Genomic DNA, 16,734 nt, shown 5'->3' with positions numbered 1-16,734 from the left:
CACCCATATGGGCATCTAGCCATGTGGGTGTAAGTATAGCTGGGAGAGTGTACGTGCCAGGCATGACAGAATATCTTTGGAAATAAGAACATTCCACTCTTCCGTACAATATTTTAGCCAATGCTTTATAGGGTCTGGTTTAAAAATAGCCCAAGCAATAGGGCATCCCTGGGAATATCTCCTATGGTCTAAGAGGTCTCGTAGATTTTTCTTGATATTCATCTTGCATTTTTCTTTGTTCTATTTAATCACTCTTAGCCATATCTCTTTCAACCACACTAAACAATTCCTCTTCCTTGCTGGACTTTATATCTATCAAATCCTTGTGGATACATTTTCTTTATTTGTTGTTTAATCAAAAAGTACATATTTAGGATTAGATTATCCTTGGGTTAGGTAGCCTCTGCTGGTGGAACCGTGGGCACATGAGCCCTAGTAGCGGACAACTGGCATAGTGGAGGAACACAGAGGGGGTTACATCAGCACAAGGCCTTTATGAGCTTCCTTAACCAGGTGATCTGCAGCTGGCCAACAGAGCCCCCAGTTGCGGGGGTGGGGTTGCTGGTGGAGCACTGGGGTGTTAAAAGCGGCTAGGGGATGCTTTGATTCAGGACTTCCCCAGGCTGCTCTCTCTAGGACAGGGGGGCTCTTATGGAGGCCTAACCATAGTTTAAAGCTGCCCTCCCCAGGCAAACCTTGTAAAAGAGAACAGCAACAGAAATGCTACCTGCCGTCCTTTGTGGGTGACTCTCCCCTGGGAGGAAATCAGCTTCACTGGCTCAGAAGGTGGAATTTGAAGCATCAGGCAAAGGCCATTGCTAGTGGTGATCACAGAGCTGAGAGGAGAAAGTACATTCTGTACTCACTTGCATGTGTTCAAATAACATCTTATCCTGTTAATTTCCCGCCTACCTTTATAACAAAAAGGGAGCACAATTAGTTCGATCTCTATTCACAATGGTATTGACAACTTGTCCCAAATCAGTCCCACTCGTGCCTAACATGTCCAGCCCCTCACTGGAGTAGTGCAAAGCCGTACCACAGTGACAGAAGCTACTGGAGCCAGGACGACTGCTGGAGCTTCCCAGCTTGCAGGGGTACATATCCACTGCAACGCTCATGGCGTGTAAGCACATGCTCCTCGCCATAATAGGACACCTTGCTGACGAGTATGGAGCAGGAATCAGTGCAGTCCTTCCTCCTCCAATTCAATAAGGCAGGAATAACATCAATTTCTGTTGCACACCATTGGGGATGGGGCTGCATTGCCCCTAATCCCTACCCTTTGCTTACGGTGCTTCAGCTAGTTTTCAGCCAAGAGACAACTGTACCCAGTGGTGCAAGTATGGTGGTACGGTACTGTATGCTGTACCAGTAAAATATTTATGGCTGGTATGGTGTAACGGAAAGACACAGGAGGAGCCCACCCCCAGCCCTTCCACACAGCTGCGTCTCCTGAGTCCTCCTGCCTAGGGTCTGTACAGCAGAGGTGTCCAGCGCAGTGGGAGGACAGAGACTCCTCCCTCCCCCTGATAATGGGGATGGATGTGGACCATGGGGAGGGGATGGGGAGAGCGCAGGGGCCTGGGCTGGGGACAGGGTGGGGAAGAATCATGTGGAGGGGTCACGTGCCCCCTCCCCCCGTGTCCCTCCATGAGTGCAGCGTACCAGCAAGAAATTATTTCTACTTGCACCACTAACTGTACCCAATCCAATGTAGATGCATTGTTCCAAGTAAAGTGTTGATACATACTCTATCAAATGTTTCTCTAAAACGTAGGGTGGAATTCTAGCTCCACTGAAGTCAGCAAAGGCTTTGCCATTGACTGCAGCGGGGCCAGGATTTTACTCCAGATAGCATGCTAGAGCAGCAGTTCTCAAACTGGGGGTTGGGACTCCTCAGGGGGTCGTGAGGTTATTACATAGGGGGTCGCGAGCTGTCAGCCTTAATCCCAGGCCCCGCTTTGCATCCAGAACTTATAATGGTGTTAAATATATTTAAAAGTGTTTTTAATTTATAAGGGGGGTTGCACTCAGAGGCTTTCTATCCGAAAGGGGTGACCAGTACAAAAGTTTGAGAAACACTGTGCTAAAGCATCTAGCCCAATCCTGTACTGGCACAAAGATGCCCAAAAGCCAGCTTAGCTGGACAGTAAAGGATTCTCTAAGCATATGGGAGCTTCTCCGCTAGCTCTGCACCAGACCACCCCCCATAAACACACTGGCTGCTGATATAAGGGCAAGGCCAAAGGTAATGGGGCATGGTCAAAGCTCCTTCACACCCAGCTAACAGCCAATATAAAGTACAGCAGCCCCAGTTTCAGGGAAGCACCAAAGTGGCTTAAACTATGCTGAGTGCTCTTGAGAAACAGCTTGGGATCTGGCCCATCACATCTACAGCATTCCTTTCCTCCACTAATTCCGTAATTCCTTCCAAAAAACCAATCCTGTTTGTCTGGCATGTTTTATCCTTATAAACCCAAACTGTTTATTGCACGACTCTTTTTGTCTAAGTGCTTACAGACTTCCCCGCCCAAACACATATTCCCCCTTAATACTTTCTCCAAACATTTCCAGTCCTGTAGTTCTTTCAGTATTACTGCATTAGGAAGGAGGGTTGGAGAGCAATAGTTTCATGTGCCTGTAGATGAGCCAACTTATCCAGAACTAATTTGTGTAGCAATCTGCCAACAAGGGTGTCCACCCCAATGCTTTGTGTGCTGTCTGCTGACTTTTCCTAACAGTGTCACTTTTCTGGGCTGTGTGTTGGATGCACACTGTCTGCCCGGAAAGCATGCTCAAGATCTGAAGCTTGGGGGCTGGAACATAACACCATTTCATTCCTACTCTTTGTATATTACTAACCTTCCAGCCAAAGTGAATTCTTTTTTTTTTTTTTTTAAATTCAAGCAAATGTTCCCTGAAACTTTTGAGGCATTCAGTTAGCTTATAAGCATGTTATATGCATTGAAGAGTTCTTAACATAAATCCATTATGCTTAAATGATTAAAACAGAAAAGAACATTAAAGACATAAGTAAAACGAGAATGAATCATAGTATATTACCATTTAGTTCTTTACATAGCACTTTGGATCCAAAGGCCCTAGTGAATCATAGATGTTAGAAACAAAATAGACCTAGTAGTAGGGTTGCCAACTTTCTAATTCCAGAAAACTGAACACCCTTGCCCCGCCCACTGCCCCACCTCCCGCTCACTCCATCCCCTCTCCCTCCGTCGCTTGCTCTCCCCTATCCTCTCTCATGTGCTCATTTTCACTGCAAGGCCCAAACAGGCATATGTATTGTTTTGACAGATATATTCTTATGGTGTTGGTCCTGCTTTGAGCAGGGGGTTGGACTAGATGACCTCCTGAGGTCTCTTCCAACCCTAATCGTCTATGATTATGCTAAATTCAGGTTTTATTTGTTACAGGACACTAGAGCTGGCAGCAAAATAGTCAAAAAGGGTAATTTTTAAAAAAAATTAAATTTCACAAAGATTTTCATGATTCTTTCCCTCCCCTCTTCCCATTTTTCATAACCAGCTCCATGTTTTTTGTTTACTAAAGTTATTGTAATTTTATGTGTGGAATTAGCACCACACATTATCACAGCTGCAATGGGTCCATTAAAGGCCCACTCCTAAAGCCCAAATACAAATCCATAGAGCACAACCACAGAAATGCACACCTGTCCAGATACCTATAAAAATAAATCTGCAGAAACTGACTCCCACACCTACATGCAGATACACATGTGTATTCATGTGTACATATCTAGCATGCATTAAGACACATACTTCTACACTATTTATTATTACAATTGTTGTTTAGTGTCTAGAGACCCCAACTAAGATCAGGGCTCCAGGGTAGTAGGTGCTGGACACACACATAAAAAGAGAGAGTCTGCAACAAAGAGTTTATAATGTAACTAGACAAAGGTGGGGAGAAATGTATGATACATTGGCTCTTTTCCAATTACTAGTCAACAACATTCAGCTTTTAAGAAATAATACATTTCTTTTAGAGTTCTTCTCTTTTAAAAACTTGTTATGAAATGAATACACACATTTTATGTCGTCATTTTTTTTTCGTGCACAAGCCAGCAAAAGGAATAAAAGTCAAAAAGTCAGGCTGCAAATTTTATTCTCACAGGTATACACACATGCGGCAATACACACACCTCCCTACACAAAGACTCACAGTCTCTTACACACATACAATGCACACACTTGCCTACACAGAGACACTTTTTCAAACACTTTTCCAGGGGCTGCCTAAATCACCCAGCCGGGAAGGGAAGAGGGTGGGCTGGAGGGGAAAAAATGGGTGGGGGTGGAGGAGAGAGGATGGGGAGGGAAAGAGGCCAAGGATGAGAGCAAGGTGGGGGTGAGAGGGGGCAGTGAAGGAGAGAGGAGGGGGTATGTGGGGTGGATGGGGATGCAGGGAGAGGCAGAAAGCTACAAGTGCATGAGGACGTGAGGGGCGCAGGGGTGTATAGGGACATAATGGGAATGCAGCAGTGTGTGGAGGTGAATGGGGTGCAGGGCTGTGGGGGGTGAGGGACATGGGGGATGGTGGCTCTGGGAGGTGAAGGGCTGGAATGAGTACGCGTTGGGGGCAGGATGGGATGGGGAGGGATGCAGTGATGGGCGGATGGGGGGGCGGGATGCAGTGAGGGGGATGGGAATGCAGGGGGCTGGGACAGGGAGGGATGCAGTGACGGGAGGATGGGAGTGCAGCAGGGTTGAGATGTGGAGGGATGCAGTGAGGGGGATTGGGGTGCAGCATTCCCAGCACTCGAAGATGGGGATACACATACCTCCAACTCCTGGGTGCCGGTGATGGGGCGACAGACTGCGGTTCAAAGCAGGGCACGCGCCGCAGCTCAAGCCCAGCCAGAGGAGGAGTGTGAGGAGAAGAGGGCTGGGCAGCAGTGGGAGAAGTGCGTGCCATGCAACCCCTCAACAGCTGCCTGCTGACGGCTCATGAATGGCGATAGTTCCTCCCCTGCCCTGACCCAGCCAATGGGAGCTGCGCCTGCAGGAGGGGGACAGAGCAGCACGTGGAGCACCCTTGGCAGCCCCTAAGGCTAGGAGCCAGAAATACTGGCTCCTTCTGGACGAGGGAGCTGTGCACAGCACTAGCAGGGAGCCTGCCATCCCCGCTGCAGCACCACGAACCGGACATTCAACATCCCGGTCAGCACAGCCGACAGGATTCCTTTTCGACTGGGTATTTCAGTCCAAAACCAGATACCTAGTCACCCTATCTAATAGGCCATCCCCTCCATCTCCATACAAATGCAGGGTAGAAGCAAAAAAGGAAAATAGAGCTGGATTTTTTCAGAGGTGCCAGGCACCCACAACTACAACTGAAGCCGCTGGGAATTGTAAGCATTCAACAACTTTAAAAATTAGGCCCAAAGTGTACAGAAGAGACTGCTAGGGAAATGGGGGGTGCTGAAGGGATGCCAAAGAAGATCCATCTGAATCAAACTAGCCCATTTATATATAACAACACCTCTTCAAGCCCTAGGAACTGAACCAATTAAAAGCACAATATCCTTAATACAATTAAAATACAAATAACTCTCTCTACCTGGCTCAAATAATATATTACAGCCAATGTAAAATAATAAACTCATAATGTGATACATTTTAGTGGGTAACATTCATAATGTTAAAATATTGCTCAAGCATGCAAGGTTGTAATCAGGAAGGCCAAAGCACAATTGGATTTGCAGCTAGCAAGGAATGTGAATGAGAAGGGTTTCTACAGGTATGTTAGCAACAAGAAGGTGGTCAGGGAAAGTGTGGGACCCTTACTGAATGGGGGAAGCAACCTAGTGACAGATGATGTGGAAAAAGCTGAAGTACTCAATACTTTTTTTGCCTTGGCCTTCACGGACAAGGTCAGCTCCCAGACTGCTGCGCTGGGCAGCACAGTATAGGGAGGAAGTGAGCAGCCCTCAGTGGTGAAAGAACAGCTTAAGGACTATTTAGAAAAGCTGGACATGCACAAATCCATGGATCCGAATCTAGTGCATCCGAGGGCACTGAGGGGAGTTGGCTGATGTGATTGCAGAGCCATTGGCCATTATCTTCAAAAACTCATGGCAATCAGGGGAGGTGGATGATTGGAAAAAGGCAAATATAGTGCCCATCTTTAAAAAAGGGAAGAAGGAGAATCAGGGAACCTACAAACCGGTCAGCCTCATCTCAGTCCCTAGAAAATCATGAAGCAGGTCCTCAAGAAATCCATTTTGAAGCACTTGGAGGAGAGGAAGGTGATCAGGAACAGTCAACATGGATTCTCCAAGGGAAGTCATGTCTGACCAACCTGATTGCCTTCTATGATGAGATAACTGGCTCTGTGGATATGGGGAAAGCAGTGGACGTGATATATCTTGACTTAGCAAAGCTTTAGATATGGTCTCCCACAGTATTCTTGCCAGCAAGTTAAAAAAGTATGGATTGGATGAATGAACTGTAAGGTGGATAGAAAGCTGGCTAGATCGTCAGGCTCAGTTGGTAGTGATCAACGGCTCGATGTCTAGCTGGCAGCCGGTATCAAGCGCAGTGCCCCAGGGGTTGGTCCTGAGGCCGGTTTTGTTCAACATCTTCATTAATGATCTGGATGATGGGATGGATTGCACCCTCAGCAAGTTTGCAGATAACACTACACTCGGGGGAGAGGTAGATATGCTGGAGGGTCCATAGGGATAGGGTCTAGAGAGACCTAGACAAATTGGAGGATTGGGCCAAAATAAATCTGATGAGGTTCAACAAGGACAAGTGCAGAGTCCTGCACTTAGGACAGAAGAATCCCATGCACTGCTACAGGCTGGGGACCGACTGGCTAAGAGACAGTTCTGCAGAAAAGGACCTGGGGATTACAGTGGACAAGAGGCTGGATATGAGTCAGCAGTGTTCCCTTGTGCCAAGAAGGCTAACGGCATATTGGGCTGCCAGCAGATAGAGGGAAGTGATTATTTCCCTCTATTCGGCACTGGGGAGGCCACATGTGGAGTATTGCATCCAGTTTTGGGCCCCCACTACAGAAAGGATGTGGAAAAATTGGAGAGAGTCCAGCGGAGGGCAACAAAAATTATCAGGGGGCTGAGGCACATGACTTATGAGGAGAGGCTGAGGGAACTGGGCTTGTTTATTCTGCAGAAGGGAAGAGTGAGGGGGGATTTGATAGCAGCTTTCAACTACCTGAAGAGGAGTTCCAAAGAGGATGGAGCTTGGCTGTTCTCAGTGGTGGCAGATGACAGAACAAGGAGCAATGGTCTCACGTTGCAGTGTGGGAGGTCTACTTTGGATATTAGGAAACACTACTTCACTAGGAGGGTGGTGAAGCACTGGAATGGGTTACCTAGGGAGATGGTGTAACCTCCATCCGTAGAGGTTTTTAAGGCCCGGCTTGACAAAGCCCTGGTTGGGATGATTTAGTTGGGGCTGGTCCTGCTTTGAGCAGGGGGTTGGACTAGATGACCTTGTGAGGTCTCTTCCAACCCTAATCTTCTATGATCATATGAGCATGTATAAAATATATTTACATATAATCTTATTTGTATTAAAGTAGCATCTAGGAATCCTAACCAAGATTCCACAAGGCCCCATTGCATTAGGCCCTTTACAAACACATAGCCCTGATCTACACTAGGACTTTAGGTCGAATTTAGCAGCGTTAAATCGATGTAAACCTGCACCCGTCCACACGATGAAGCCCTTTATTTCGACTTAAAGGGCTCTTAAAATCGATTTCCGTACTCCACCCCTGACAAGTGGATTAGCGCTTAAATTGGCCTTGCCGGGTCAAATTTGGGGTACTGTGGACACAATTCGACGGTATTGGCCTCCGGGAGCTATCCCAGAGTGCTCCATTGTGACCGCTCTGGACAGCACTCTCAACTCAGATGCACTGGCCAGGTAGACAGGAAAAGAACTGCGAACTTTTGAATCTCATTTCCTGTTTGGCCAGCGTGGCAAGCTGCAGGTGACCATGCAGAGCTCATCAGCAGAGGTGACCATGATGGAGTCCCAGAATCGCAAAAGAGCTCCAACATGGACTGAACGGGAGGTACGGGATCTGATCGTTGTATGGGGAGAGGAATCCATGCTATCAGAACTCCGTTCCAGTTTTCGAAATGCCAAAACCTTTGTCAAAATCTCCCAGGGCATGAAGGACAGAGGCCATAACAGGGACCCGAAGCAGTGCCACGTGAAACTTAAGGAGCTGAGGCAAGCCTACCAGAAAACCAGAGGGGCGAACGGCCGCTCCGGGTCAAAGCCTCAAACATGCCGCTTCTATGATGAAGTGCATGCCATTTTAGGGGGTTCAGCCACCACTACCCCAACAGTGTTGTTTGACTCCTTCAATGGAGATGGAGGCAACACAGACGCAGGTTTTGGGGACGAAGAAGATTATGATGATGAGGAGGAGGTTGTAGATAGCTCACAGCAAGCAAGCAGAGAAATCAGTTTTCCTGACAGCCAGGAATTGTTTCTCACCCTGGACCTGGAGCCAATACTCCCCGAACTCACCAAGGCTGCCTCCTGGACCCGGCAGGCGGAGAAGGGACCTCTGGTGACTGTACCTTTTAAAATACTATACATGGTTTAAAAGCAAGCATGTGAAAGGATTAATTTGCCCTGGCATTCGCGGCTCTCCTGGATGTACTCCCACAGCCTTTGCAAAAGGTTTCTGGGGAGGGCAGCCTTATTGCGTCCTTCATGGTAGGACACTTTACCACTCCAGGCCAGTAACACGTACTTGGGAATCATTGTACAACAAAGCATTACAGTGTATGTTTGCTGGAGTTCAAACAACATCCGTTCTTTATCTCTCTGTGTTATCCTCAGGAGAGTGAGATATCATTCATGGTCTCCTGGTTGAAATAGGGTGCTTTTCTTCAGGGGACATTCAGAGGAGCCCGTTCCTGCTGAGCTGTTTGCCTGCGGCTGAACAGAAATGTTCCCCACTGTTAGCCACGGGGAGGGTTGAGGGGGTAGCCACACGGTGGGGGGAGGCAAAATGCGACCTTGTAATGAAAGCACATGTGCTATGTATGTAATGTTAACAGCAAGGTTTACCCTGAAAGACTGTAGCCACTGTTTTATAAAATGTGTCTTTTTAAATACCACTGCCCCTTTTTTTTTTCTCCACCAGCTGCATGTGTTTCAATGATCACAGGATCTTTTCCTTCCCAGAGGCTAGTGAAGATTAGAAAGAAAAAAAAACGCACTCGTGATGAAATGTTCTCTGAGCTCATGCTGTCCTCCCACACTGACAGAGCACAGACGAATGCGTGGAGGCAAATAATGTCAGAGTGCAGGAAAGCACAGAATGACCGGGAGGAGAGGTGGCGGGCTGAAGACAGGGCTGAAGCTCAAATGCGGCGGCAGCGTGATGAGAAGAGGCAGGATTCAATGCTGAGGCTGCTGGAGGACCAAACCAGTATGCTCCAGTGTATGGCTGAGCTGCAGCAAAGGCAGCTGGAGCACAGACTGCCACTACAGCCCCTGTGTAACCAACTGCCCTCCTCCCCAAGTTCCATAGCCTCCACACCCTGACGCCCAAGAACGCGGTGGGGGGGCCACCGGCTAACCAGCCACTCCGCCACAGAGGATTGCCCCAAAAAAAGAAGGCTGGCATTCAATAAATTTTAAAGTTGTAAACTTTTAAAGTGCTGTGTGGCATTTTCCTTCCCTCCTCCACCACCCCTCCTGGGCTACCTTGGTAGTCATCCCCTATTTGTGTGATGAATGAATAAAGAATGCATGAATGTGAAGCAACAATGACTTTATTGCCTCTGCAAGCAATGATTAAAGGGAGGAGGGGAGGGTGGTTAGCTTGCAGGGAAGTAGAGTGAACCAAGGGGCAGGGGGTTTCATCAAGGAGAAACAAAGAGAACTTTCACACTGTAGCCTGGCCAGTCATGAAACTGGTTTTCAAAGCTTCTCTGATGCGTACCGCGCCCTCCTGTGCTCTTCTAACCGCCCTGGTGTCTGGCTGCGTGTAACCAGCAGCCAGGCGATTTGCCTCAACCTCCCACCCCGCCATAAACGTCTCCCCCTTACTCTCACAGATATTGTGGAGCACACAGCAAGCAATAATAACAGTGGGAATATTGGTTTCGCTGAGGTCTAAGTGAGTCAGTAAACTGCGCCAGCGTGCCTTTAAACGTCCAAATGCACATTCTACCACCATTCTGCACTTGCTCAGCCTGTAGTTCAACAGCTCCTGACAACTGTCCAGGCTGCCTGTGTACGGCTTCATGAGCCAGGGCATTAAGGGGTAGGCTGGGTCCCCAAGGATACATATAGGCATTTCAACGTCCCCAACAGTTATTTTCTGGTCTGGGAATAAAGTCCCTTCCTGCAGCTTTTGAAACAGACCAGAGTTCCTGAAGATGCGAGCGTCATGTACCTTTCCCGGCCATCCCACGTTGATGTTGGTGAAACATCCCCTGTGATCCACCAGAGCTTGCAGCACTATTGAAAAGTACCCCTTGTGGTTTATGTACTAGCCGGCTTGGTGCTCCGGTGCCAAGATAGGGATATGGGTTCCATCTATGGCCCCACCACAGTTAGGAAATCCCATTGCAGCAAAGCCATCCACTATGACCTGCACATTTCCCAGGGTCACTACCCTTGATATCAGCAGATCTTTGATTGCGTGGGCTACTTGCATCACAGCAGCCCCCACAGTAGATTTGCCCACTCCAAATTGATTCCCAACTGACCGGTAGCTGTCTGGCGTTGCAAGCTTTCACAGGGCTATCGCCACTCGCTTCTCAACTGTGAGGGCTGCTCTCATCTTGGTATTCATGCGCTTCAGGGCAGGGGAAAGCAAGTCACAAAGTTCCATGAAAGTGCCCTTACGCATGCGAAAGTTTCGCAACCACTGGGAATCGTCCCAGACCTGCAACACTATGCGGTCCCACCAGTCTGTGCTTGTTTCCCGAGCCCAGAATCAGCGTTCCACAGCATGAACCTGCCCCATTAGCACCATGATGCATTCACTGGCAGGGCCCATGCTTTCAGAGAAATCTGTGTCCATGTCCTGATCACTCACGTGACCGCGCTGACGTCGCCTCCTCGCCCGGTATTGCTCTGCCAGGTTCTGGTGCTGCATATACTGCTGGATAATGCGTGTGGTGTTTAATGTGCTCTTAATTACCAAAGTGAGCTGAGCGGCCTCCATGCTTGCCTTGGTATGGCGTCCGCACAGAAAAAAGGCGCGGAACGATTGTCTGCCATTGCTCTGATGGAGGGAGGGGCGACTGACGACATGGCTTACAGGGTTGGCTTCAGGGAGCTAAAATCAACAAAGGGGGTGGCTTTACATCAAGGAGTATTTCAGGCAGGACTTCATGGAGGGTTCCAATAAGAAATGATGCACCTAAGTTATTGTTCTTATTGGAACAAGGAGGTTAGCCTGGCCTCTGATTGATACATGGCTAGATTTACCTCGCTGCACCTTCTCTGTGAGTGACTGCAGTGTGACCTAGAGGAATGAGTCCCCTAGACAGGGGAGGGGGGGGAAGCAAATGAGTACAAAACAAATCCAGTCTATTTCTTGTTTTGATCCACTCCATCTATCTTTTACATCTTTGGCTGGCAGCAGACGGTGCAGAAGGACTGCATGCCATCCACATCTCATGACTGCTCGGCAGAAGATGGTGCAATACGACTGCTATCCATCCTCATCTCTTGCCTGCCCAGCAGAAGATGGTACAGTGCAACTGCTAGCAATCCGTATCGCCTGCCTGCTCACCATAAGACGGTTCAATAGGACTGACTGCAGGACTAAAGAGAATGACCTGGTCAAGTCACTCCAAATTTAGTCCCTGCACCCATGTCTGCCCAGGCACTCCTGCCCGACGTGGCAAGGAGCAACTCGGACATGACGATGACGGCTACCAGTCGTATTGCACCGTCTGCTGCCACAAGGCAATGGGTTGCTGCTACTGTGTAGCAATGCAGTACCGCGTCTGCCAGCACCCGGGAGACATACGGTGACGGTTACCTGAGCGGGCTCCATGCTTGCCGTGGTATGGCGTCTGCACAGGTAACTCAGGAAAAAAGGTGCAAAACGATTGTCTGCCCTTACTTTCATGGAGGGAGGGAGGGAACGGGGGCCTGACGATATGTACCCAGAACCACCCGCGACAATGTTTTAGCCCCATCAGGGATCTCAACCCAGAATTCCAATGGGCAGCGGAGACTGCGGGAACTGTGGGATAGCTACCCACAGTGCAACACTCCGGAAGTCGACGCTTGCCTCAATACTGTGGAAGCACTCCGCCGAGTTAATGCACTTTTGCACGTAGAGCATTTTCTGTGGGGACACACACACTCGAATATATAAAACCGATTTCTAAAAAACCAACTTCTATAAATTCGACCTAATTCCATAGTGTAGACATACCCATAGTAAACAAACATCTGCCCTGAAGAGCTTATCCTCTAAATAGCCAAGACAGACAAAGGGAAATAGGAGCACAGAGAAATGAAGGACTTGCCCAACGCAGAACTGGAAATAGAACTTGGGTTTCCCTTTATTGATGCTCTATAGAGTCCTCCCTTAAGACTGCACACCACTGCCCCAGTCCCACAGTTCATTCGTCTCGGGGAAAGAAGTGTCTTACTGCAGATCCTGGAGGTGACCAGTGTCTTTCTCCTTGGGATCCAAGGGAGAAGTAAATTGAGGAGGCCTGACTATAAACTTCTCCCCTTATTGACGATGGGACTCTTAGCTCAAATGCCTCCTTTTTTATCACAAATGCTGTGGTATCACCTGAGAAGAGAGACAATCCCAGGGGTCACAGCCATTTAAAATGTGTATTCATCTTATTTTTAGAGTGCCAGATCACCAGAGAGCAATGGGCAGATCAGTTCTGGTGGGCTTGAGAAAGTTCAGATGACACTGAAAGACCAGGGTTAAGATAAAGCTTTTATGATCACTGGCAAAAATCAGTTATCAGCCTACACAGGCACGAGCCCAAAAGACTATACTAGTTTTGATCCATTCTGCTGGCTTCCCCAAACCCTGCAGAGATCACATTCCATTGGTTTTCCATTGTCAGATATGTGGAAGGGGATCCTGGGGTGGGGCTTCAGATCAAAGAGGTATAATGGACACATTTTAATGTGCCCTCTTCCTGACGCTGTTGTCCAGTTCCTCTCACAGTTTACTCCTACCGCTTCCAGAAGTAACCCACACTGGGTATAGAACTGATCAGGGGCGCTACACTTCAACTTGCAACCATGTAATCATTTCACAGCAAACAGCTCTGCATTTGGCCCAATTAAGGTGTTGAATCCAGTAAATGGTCAGGCAGCTACCTGTGGAGTACAAATCTGAGGAGTACTGTACCAATCAAATATGTTTTCCTTAGCGACAGCCATCTTGCCTCACCAGTGACTCATTTTGTTAATGTATAGTGGTGTTCTCATGGAATCTCCTGCACTAAGTCTGCCTTAATAGCAGTACAATATGTATTTATTAGCACTGGTTGGAAGAAGAATAGAAAAATATTTCACAAAACATTTCAAAGGGGTTTCTTTTTTGCAGGGTTCTAAATGGACTCAATTTCCATGAAATCCTTACTGAAATTGCTTTGACATTTTTCATTTACCATAAGCCTGGTTTTCTATAAGAAAATGCAGTTTTTGGTGAATGACAACTTTAATGTTTCATTTTTGAAAGAGACCATTTTATGCCGAACAAAACTTTGTTTGCAGAAAGTTTCCAACAGCTCTAGTATTTATTCATTTAAAACAGTCAGCCATAGATCATAACCAGCATTATCTTCAGGCTCTGGTTCATGCTCAGCTACTGTCCTGGTCCTCTCTGGTTTCACCAGGTGAGCCTTTGTTAAGTATTACGTATTCCTGTGCTAAGGGGACATTCTATTTATCTGTCCATCAGGTTCTAATAATGTTTCCATCACTAGGGTATCTGAGGGCTCAAGGAGAAGTTCCCATTAGATATCATCATTAGGTATCATTACAGTGCAGCGCATTCTACATGTAGTGTATGTTGAATGATGCTTGTTACAATAAATAGCTCCCCAATAGGGGGCATTATAGTCTGATGCTTATGTATAGAGTAAGGTCTAGAAACTTGGAGAACTTACAGGAAGTGCTTGATAAGAGGCATCTGGATATGTGGAGGAAAGAAGAAAGCCTGAATGTTGTGCTGTTTTGGCTCTCTTCATATGCTTGAACACTGAACAATGATTGCTTAGCTAGCTATATTTTACATATGCTGAAGCTGTCCAAGTGCATATTGCTGCTGATTATATGACTTCAGATCCTATACAGTGTAGACTGTTCTGTATTTGATTCCAGGAAGGACAAGGAGGTTACAGACATCCTGAAGGATACACTATTATTTCCAACAGTGAAATAATGCACACCCTTGGGATTACGACAAACATTTTGTGGAAGTAACACTACTGGATCATTGACTGGTTGAGCACACTGGCTGAAACTTGCTCAATTGCACACAGTAGATTCACAGTATGAAGCCTTCATGTGAGATTCTTGATTAATTTTTGGCAGAGAGCTTATCACCAACCGTTGCAGCTGCATTTGCCTCCCCACGTTACTCTCTCGTATATAAATGTATAGTAAATAGTCCCAGTTTTTAATCCCAACTTTACCAGAGTCTGTTGTAATCAAATTATCTATCACTCTGTACTCAGACATACATTTCCTACAATGTACATGTGTGTGTAGGAAAAAAAAACTTCAAAGGGCTCATAATGGTTCTATTTACAAAATAATCAAAATATCCCAGTTTCTCTCTCTACCCATCAGATTCTCACATTGGCACCCAGCATGCATTATCTCAGTGACTAATTTTCATCCTAAAGTTATTGGGCCAAATCTTGAAGTCTTCATTCAGGTAAAACTTCCATTAACTTCAGCAGGAGTTCTGATTTGAATGAAGACTTAGGTTTGGAGCCCAAGTTTTCCACATATGCTAACATTACGCAGCTCAATCTATACTTAAACACCTTCTTCTGCCAGAAGCTGGGAATGGGTGACAGGGGATGGATCACCTGTTCTGTTCATTCCCTCTGGAGCACTTCGCATTGGCCACTGTTGGAAGACAGGATATTGGGCTAGATGGATCTTTGGTCTGACCTAGTATGGCCGTTCTTATGTTCTTATGTTTATTGTTCTAATAAATGATCTGTATATTAGCAGCGGTGAGCACCTCCCGCTCTTGTCAAGTAACTTTCAGTACACAGATTTTAAAATGTTGGTCTTGGTCCAATTTAAACCATATTTGCCAACAATCCCACTTGTATCCTACCTTCCCGTAAGCAACCATCTTCTGATTTTGACTTATTGTAAACAGACTTTTGTTGAAACTAAGTGCTAAGTGTTAACAAAAGCAAAGGTTTGTCAGGTCTTAGACTTACGGAGTAACACGAACATGATCAGGTACCCCTGAACTCCTTACCCTGAAGGCCTGGACTCTGGGACACCAGGCCGCCATCTCTCTCCTACTCCAACCCCTACTTCCTCCACCCCCAGGAACATGTGAACCAGGAGCTCCCACCACCACCTCTTGGAGGCTGACCTGAAAAGGCCCTGGCGAGGAACTTGCCCAGGACAGCAGTTGGATCATGGTCAAGAGGGAAGAGAGCTTCAGTGCCATATAAACCCAGACAGTAGAAGCCTAGCTGCCCTGTGGCCCCCCATCCCTTCCATGAGGCAGAAAAATCCACCAGCACTTTCCAGGGACTGCCATAGGAAAGGCCTCTCTCGTTCCAGGAGGAAATTACTGAAAACTACATAAGTAGGTCCAGGAGCAGGGAGAGGGAATGGACTAAGCAAAGTAACCTTAGTCCATTCCCAAAGTCATAAGATAAGGGATAAGAGGGAAGGTCCTCTTATGGATTGGTAACTGGTTAAAAGATAGAAAACAAAAGGTAGGTATAAATAATTAGTTTTCAGAATGGAAAGAAGTAAACAGTGGTGTCCCCCAGGGGTCTGTACTGGAACCAGTCCTATTCAACATATTCATAAATGATCTGGAGAAGGGGGTAAAATTTGCAGACGGTACAAAACTACTCAAAATAGTTACGTCCCAGGCAGACGGCGAAGAGCTACAAAAGGATCTCTCAAAACTGGGTGACTGGGCAACAAAATGGCAGATGAAATTTAATGTTGATAAATGCAAAGTAATGCACGTTGGAAAACATAATCCCAACTATACATATAAAATGATGGGGTCTAAATTAGCTGTTACCACTCAAGAAAGAGATCTTGGAGCCATCGTGGATAGTTCTCTGAAAACATCCACTCAATGTGCAATGGCAGTCAAAAAAGTGAACAGAATGTTGGGTATCATTAAGAAAGGGATAGATAATAGGACAGAAAATATCATATTGCCTCTATATAAATCCATGGTATGCCCACATCTTGAATACTGTGTGCAGATGTGGCCGCCCCATCTCAAAAAAGATATATTGGAATTGGGCAGGGTTCAGAAAGGGCAACAAAAATTATTAGGGGTATGGAACGGCTTCCGTATGAGGAGAGATTAATAAGACTGGGACTTTTCAGCTTGGAAAAGAGACGACTAAGGGGGGATATGATAGTGGTCTATAAAATCATGGCTGTGTAGAGAAAATAAATAAGGAAGTGCTATTTACTCCTTCTCATAACACAAGAACTAGAGGTCACCAAATGAAATTAATAG

General features: G+C 46.7%; 1 long non-coding RNA gene across 1 annotated transcript in view; it reads right to left on the bottom strand.

Moving 5' to 3' along the window:
- Nucleotides 1-16,734, bottom strand: part of LOC144258500 (uncharacterized) — a 92,337-nt gene that overhangs the window by 12,264 nt on the left and 63,339 nt on the right. Inside the window, exon 2 of the long non-coding RNA XR_013344691.1 lies at nucleotides 728-836. This is a non-coding gene — a long non-coding RNA (uncharacterized LOC144258500). The remainder of the gene's footprint in view (nucleotides 1-727; nucleotides 837-16,734) is intronic.

Source organism: Eretmochelys imbricata, chromosome 1 (assembly GCF_965152235.1).
Source record: "Eretmochelys imbricata isolate rEreImb1 chromosome 1, rEreImb1.hap1, whole genome shotgun sequence".
Taxonomy (NCBI): Eukaryota; Metazoa; Chordata; order Testudines; family Cheloniidae; genus Eretmochelys; species Eretmochelys imbricata.
Note: the sequence above shows the minus strand (reverse complement) of the source record. Positions and strands in the feature narration are given on the sequence as shown.